The following is a 6,937-nucleotide window of genomic DNA, read 5'->3' on the forward strand; positions in this document are numbered from 1 at the left end:
GTTGAGACTCTCTACCACATATGAAGAGTCGTAGGGGACAAAAGCATAGAGACAAAGTGCCTTTGACACTATCGAAAAGGCTCAGCGACGAAAAAACTGATCGGAAACAAAAATCCTAAAAAATGATTTTAGAGAAGCAAAAAGATTTTCTAGTCTTAATTGATTTTATAATATTTTTTGTTAAATCTACCAATTATTAAGATATGAGATTTCTCTTATATCTTTAGTTTTTTTTTTTGCTAAAAGATTAAATAATATCTCTAATTTTAGTTGGTAAAAGAAATCTCTCTAATTTTATTTATTACAAACAAATTTTACAAACTTTTTATGTGTCATAGTAGTCAATATCTAACAGTTAAATGTGATGTTTATTACCGTACTATACTGGCAATACAATCGTGTTTGCTATATATAAGTCGACCGCATTGTCATAACCCATGTAAAATTCTAAAGTATCATACTAGGAAAAAAAAAGTACATTTGTGTTAGAAGTAGCATATATATAATATATGTCGACGTAGGTTTGATAAATAATTTAATGTCGTGGTTATGCATATTCTCCACAGATACTGCTCAATGATCCGCCGAAGAGAGATATTTGTGGGGAAATCAAAATTAAAAAAGCAACAAGTCAAGTGTGTGTAGATTTGGGAGACCCACCATTCATCGCTGAAGATTTCGCCGTCCCACCTCTTTTGACATCGTATTTGATTTTATATCTTCCACTATTATTTCCTTCTCCTTAACTCTATTAATCATTGCCTTTCTGGCTAAAGCTTTTGGAAAACAAAATCGACTACATGATGGAAGTTACGAAGCTGCCTGGAAACAAATAAGTGAAGGAAATCAAGAAGTAAAGGTGGCGAAAGTAAACACCATATGAGTGAAAATGAAACCATTGAAAATGTATATTCCGAAAGAAGACGGTGAGCTAAAAGTGGGATGGATACAGGACAGATGGAGTAATGTCAATTTTCATAAATTTTAATATCATATCCATCCGCCCCCACACACTTTCTATTCGCATTGATAAGATGATGGTTACATATATACATTTTTCTTGTTATTATATCTACTTATTATGTTATTAATTATATTTTATCTTAGTCAAAATAATAATTATATTTTCATTATTGGTTGAGTTTTATGATTTTTTATAACTTAAGTTTTATGATATCTGTATCCGAACATAATTTGTAATGACTTGATTTGCTTATCTATCTTATATGTCACCAATATTTCATTTTACTTCAGATTTTTTTTCACCCACTTGTCATGTAGTAGTTCTTTCTAAATAATAATATAGATATCAACTGCATTCTTGTTACAAAAGTCAGACTAATTTCATATTAGTTTAATATATACCAAGTAAGATCGATCAAACGAGTTTCAAATTGAATCGATTTCACAATGGATGAATTCACTTATTTTGATTTTTATATTTTATTAAACTATTTTAGCTTTAAATTAATCAAATAATTTTATTAGTATTTTATTTTGTTATGTTGTTAAAGTTTATCTTCCTTCTAATACAGAATATTTTTCACTATTAAACACCAGTAATATGAAATGTAACTGGAAAATTTTCATTAAACTTATAAATTTAGAAATAATTATAGTGAAGAACCTTTCACACACAGAGAATGAGATGATTAACTATATGTAAAATTATAAAATAATTTATTTATCATCAAATTTTAAAATTAAATGCATGAAATTTAACCATTTCGGAATTTGAGTTCACACACACGCATCAGATTACTATATTTTAAACAATGTGAAAAATCTAGCTCAAAGTAAAATAACTAGGTTTTTAAGCCCGTTAATTTATTTAAAGTAAAACTTTATATAAAATTCTTTGATAAAAAACCAAGTGTTGATAGATCAGAGACATTTGAGGAAAAGCCCAATACGGTAAATCTGAGGTTCGAATCCCGCTCTTTAGCGGATATGGACTATTGTTTTTGACTCATTTAAATATTCAGAAAAACATCTGTGAGTTGCATCTTTCATCCAAGAATTAATTTTGTATCTTTAATAGATTCATGTTTAAATTTTTTTGTCGAAAAACTATAGAAAAAGTTATTTGATAAAGAATTTGTTTATTTTGAATTACAACGACGTTTCTGATAATTCATCTGTAATATGAAGTCTTTATCACTTGCTGGACAAATATTTATATATATTTAACTTTATTTTTTGAATCTTTTTCAAGAAGATAATAATTAATAATTAAAGAAATTGAAAGTTCGGTCCTACCCTTTTGTACATGTCCTGGGTTCGTATTTTTCCAAAATTTAAGCCATCGCTTTTTTCAAGTAGTTGACAATTATTCAAAAAGAACGACCTCACATAATAATTTTGATCATCCATGATAAAAAATAATGAGAAATTTTGGACTTTGGAGTGCGCATGTTCGCGACAAAAAGTCTCCCGCAATCTTAAACTCATATTATTAATTTTTTATAGTTAAAAAAAAAGGTTAGGAGTTTTTACTTTCTGCTCAAAGCTTAGGAGTTTTTACTTTCTGCTCAAAACCGGAGTTGGTACACGAAAACCCAATCTCCTCAAAGTTTTTTACCTCTTATTCGATGTTTGCTCACACACGTTCAAGTTGAACGAGTGCGATGACTGTATGATTAATTCTCTTTCGGGTATAACTTGTTGGGCTCGACACGGTAATGTTGAGTTCCGAGGTTCGAACCCAATTAAACCTTCATCTCCGTCAGCAATCTTCATCCTAAGCACCTCTTTAGAGGTGAAGTTAGAGCTTGAGATTCACCTAGTCTCTTCGGTAAGCTGTGTTGGGTTTAAAGCTAAGTGTTCTTGTTTCAGCGCCAAATCAAGTCAGATAGGACTCCGTACTTTCAGGTCGCCTACGTTTCTAGAGCTTCTCACCTTAAGCTCTGGCCAGTCAACAAAACAAAGTGTATCAACGTCGTTTTCGACTATCAATTGTTTTTAGGAACAATCGCCATGGGATCAAAAGTGGAGTTTCCTTTCGGGTTTCTTTATTTCGCTGAGCATGACTCGCCCCTAGATGGTTTTATCTTTAGTTGTTTTGTAATGTCTTTTAGCTTCGTTAGACCGTCGAGCATGGCTCCGGAATCTTTTGCTTCAGTTGTAACCGATGATGCTCCTTGAACCTTTTATAATATAAGCTGTGTTACAAAAAAAAAAGGAGTTTTTACTTTCTGCATTCTTTTTACCAATAAGACATGCAGAGGGTGAGATTGCACCTACGTATAGTCCATGATATCAAAGTTACATTTTTCTTCATAGACAATAAAATATTCATTTGAAACACACAACTTATCAGAAACTGTTGGATTTGATCTAGGTTTATGTCTAAGATGATGATGACTTCTGGACCAATTTGTCGAGAAACAACTTTAGAGAAGTCTCACATTAACTCTTACATAGACTTCCAAAGAAGACTTGCAAAAATATCATTTCATGTCACTTGTTCATTGCATAAAATATAGATTGCACTATTCCTGAATTCCAAGTCGTCGTTCCATCACCCATGCATTGATAGATGTTAATGGGTTGCAACTTGCAAGCTACATGAAGATTTTTAGGTGTTGAGTGGATAAACCGAAAACTTCTTATTTTACATCCTCAAACACATGTGTATTTATATACATATCTCTCTTTCTCTCTCTCTCCTCTCTATATATATATATATATATATTCAAATCTCTAGAAACAAAGAACTATAAAAATAGTTTTTATTAGCTTTACAAACTACTCAAAACTCAAATTCTTAATGTTTCTCTTAGATTTCTTATAATCTACTAAGATCTTTTCTCAATCTTAAATCTTATGAAACAACACCCCATGAAACCCAAATTAATATGAAAGACAATTCCATTTAACATATGAGATATGAAAACCACAAACCTAATCTAATAGAAAACTTCATTTTCCTATTTTAGATTTCTTTTGTGTCTATTTCTTAACATATTAAACCCTTATTAATATGTTAAGTTTCCACAAGTTTAGAATTATCCAATATTCACCCTTTTAATTCTAACTTGAATTAGGGATATTAATTTCTTGAACTCCAATTAAGCTCTTCGTGTACTTGAACTTAGTCACGAAGTAATCATCCTTCACCACATCATAGTGTTCGAATCCACTCATTGGAGTTACATCTTTCTCAAGGTTATACTGGATGATGCTCTTCTCTTCATCCTCGCTTTCAGACTGCTTGGCATACCCGGTGAAAGCCTTCTTCCTAGATTTGGCCCAGTTTTTATAAAACCTTCCCTTGACCTATTCACTTAAGTTGGGATGAGTCTTGCGGCGGTAACACTGCGGCGAGAACTCTGGTCACGTCCGCCATCTTGCGTACGTGACATTTATTAAGGATTTTGACCTTCTTCTCAACACCATGCGCATTTATCTTCGTAATCAATGTCTGAAGTCTCGCCTCCCTTACACGATCAGGTCCAAAGGTGTCGTGACTTGATGACATTCCAGATGTCTTTCGCTGCGGTTTGTTCTCCCACTTGAATTATCTTAACCAGGTTCTATCGTGTCCCACATTTCATGAACACGAATAACACATTCATCCACATCGACCAAACTGTGTAGTTTATCGATGATAACATCAGACATTGGATGAATGCCGATCTAAAGTCCTTCGTGCATGGAGTCCTAATCACGTCCACCATCTTGCTTACGCAATCTCTTCTTCACAAGCATCATGATCTTAGTTTCAACTTAAGCTTAGATCAAATCTCCAACATGAGGCTCTGATACCAATTCAGATCTCTAGAAACATAGAATTATAAAACATCTTTTCTTATTAGCTTTAGAAACTACTCAAAACTAAAGATTTCAATGTTTCTCTTAGATCTCTTATGATCTACTCTCTTAGAACTTTTCTAAATTTTAGATCTTATGGAATCCATGAGACTTATACTTATATGAAAGACAATTTCATTTAACATGTGAGATATGGAAAACACAAACCTAATCTAATAGAAAACTTCTTTTTCTATTTTAGGTTTTATTATTGTGTTTATCTCTTAACATATTAAACACTTATTAATATGTTAAATTTCAACAAGTTTAGAATTATCCAAATATATATATATATATATATATATATATACACATAGAACCTCTATAGATTAATACTCAATAAATTAAAAATCTCTATAAACTAATAAATTTGTCGGTCCCAATTTAGATCAGTGTAAAATATGATACAGATCGATAAAATAATAAGATAATAATATTTTCAAAACTCCTGTGTAAAATATATAATTCCATTAAAATCGTAAATTAATAATCTATCCATATATATTGTTTATATAAGTACAAACTAAACATTGTATTGTTGGTTTATATTTACAATAAAATACATATTTTCTCAATATTTCAATGTATTTTGATAATAGTTTAGTCAAATTATATCGAAAATCACATAACAATTCTATGAAACATAAAAATATATACCAAATAAGATAACAAAACAATATGAAAGTCAAATTTCTAAATTTAAATAATGTATATATGGTAAAACCAAATATTTCTTGTTTTATAAACAAAAAAATAGAAAAAAATCTAAAAAGGAAACTTAGTAAATTAATATCTCTATAAATTAATAAGATTTTAAAGTCTCAACATTATTAATTTATAGAGGTTCTACTCTAAATGTAGCATACAAAAAAAATTAAATGGCATTTATGAAACAGAAAGTACTAAATACTATAATCTAAATCCAAATACCGTTTAATCTTAAATTATTTTTCAATATTTTTGATTAAAATATTATATGTAATGATATATTATTTGTATCTTTTGGTAAATGTTATTTCTGATTTTTATTCGTGTGTGTGTTTAAAACTAGTTTGTTTTATTAGTATTAAAAATATTTTTTATCTATTAACCAACTTAAACTCATATTGTTATTGAAAAATCTCATGTAGCTTTGAAGATAAAAGACTGAGTTATTATAATACAATTTGAATGATGTTTAATATTATTGATGTCTTATATATAACTAATTTTCATATCGTATAAAATATTTTTGGGGAAAAATAATTTATTTTGGATTTATTATGATATATAGTTGTATGAGAATTTTACTTTGTGAGACACAATCTGAGTTATCAATTTCACTAAAGGACACATCTGTAGAATGACACACTTTATCCAAGTAAATTTACCCAAATATCCTCTAACTACCCAATATGTATCTTTCGTTAGCTTCTTTAACTAGAGCCAACCAATCTTCTTTTTGCCTTCTTTAATAAATAAATTATTATTTTCTTCCTTTTTTTTACCAAATATCTCGTTATCTCTTCGAACCTTTAAATCAACAAAAGACTCACAAAGTGAATCTAATTTCTTTTCCCTCGACATCTTCTCGATCTTGAACAAACATAATATTAAAAAAACAATTATCTAATTCCCTTTTTCCCTAAATTGAGCAACCTCTCACAAACCAAAGTCTAATCCCTTTTTTTCTATTTTCACTTTCTCAATCCAGTAATTGGGTCGTCTAATTTTCTCTAATCAAGAATCTGATTCATTAATTGTAACATGTGTTCGCCTCCGCCGCTTTGCTTTGATATCAATCTCCGACATGGAAAGTTAGTTTTTAATTTCACAAGCAACTACATAATTAAGTCCAATTATAGGTCTAAGACAAAACTCGTCTTTTTATATAATTTTGCAGAAAAATAGTTCTGTGGACATGATGAGACGGAGACGTCTTGTGGTCTTATGGATGGACATTTGGTGGATGGGAGATTGGTAAATGGGAGTTGCATGGATTGGAGATTTGTGGACGAGAGTTTTGTGGATGGTGACCAACAGAAAAAACATCACATAACCTTTGAATATCTCAAACTCATGTATATCTGGTAACACATGAGGGATGGAGGTATATTTAACTTTGAATAGATGTGAAAGCGATTGT

The sequence above is a fragment of the Raphanus sativus genome, chromosome 8, assembly GCF_000801105.2.
Source record: "Raphanus sativus cultivar WK10039 chromosome 8, ASM80110v3, whole genome shotgun sequence".
NCBI lineage: Eukaryota > Viridiplantae > Streptophyta > Magnoliopsida > Brassicales > Brassicaceae > Raphanus > Raphanus sativus.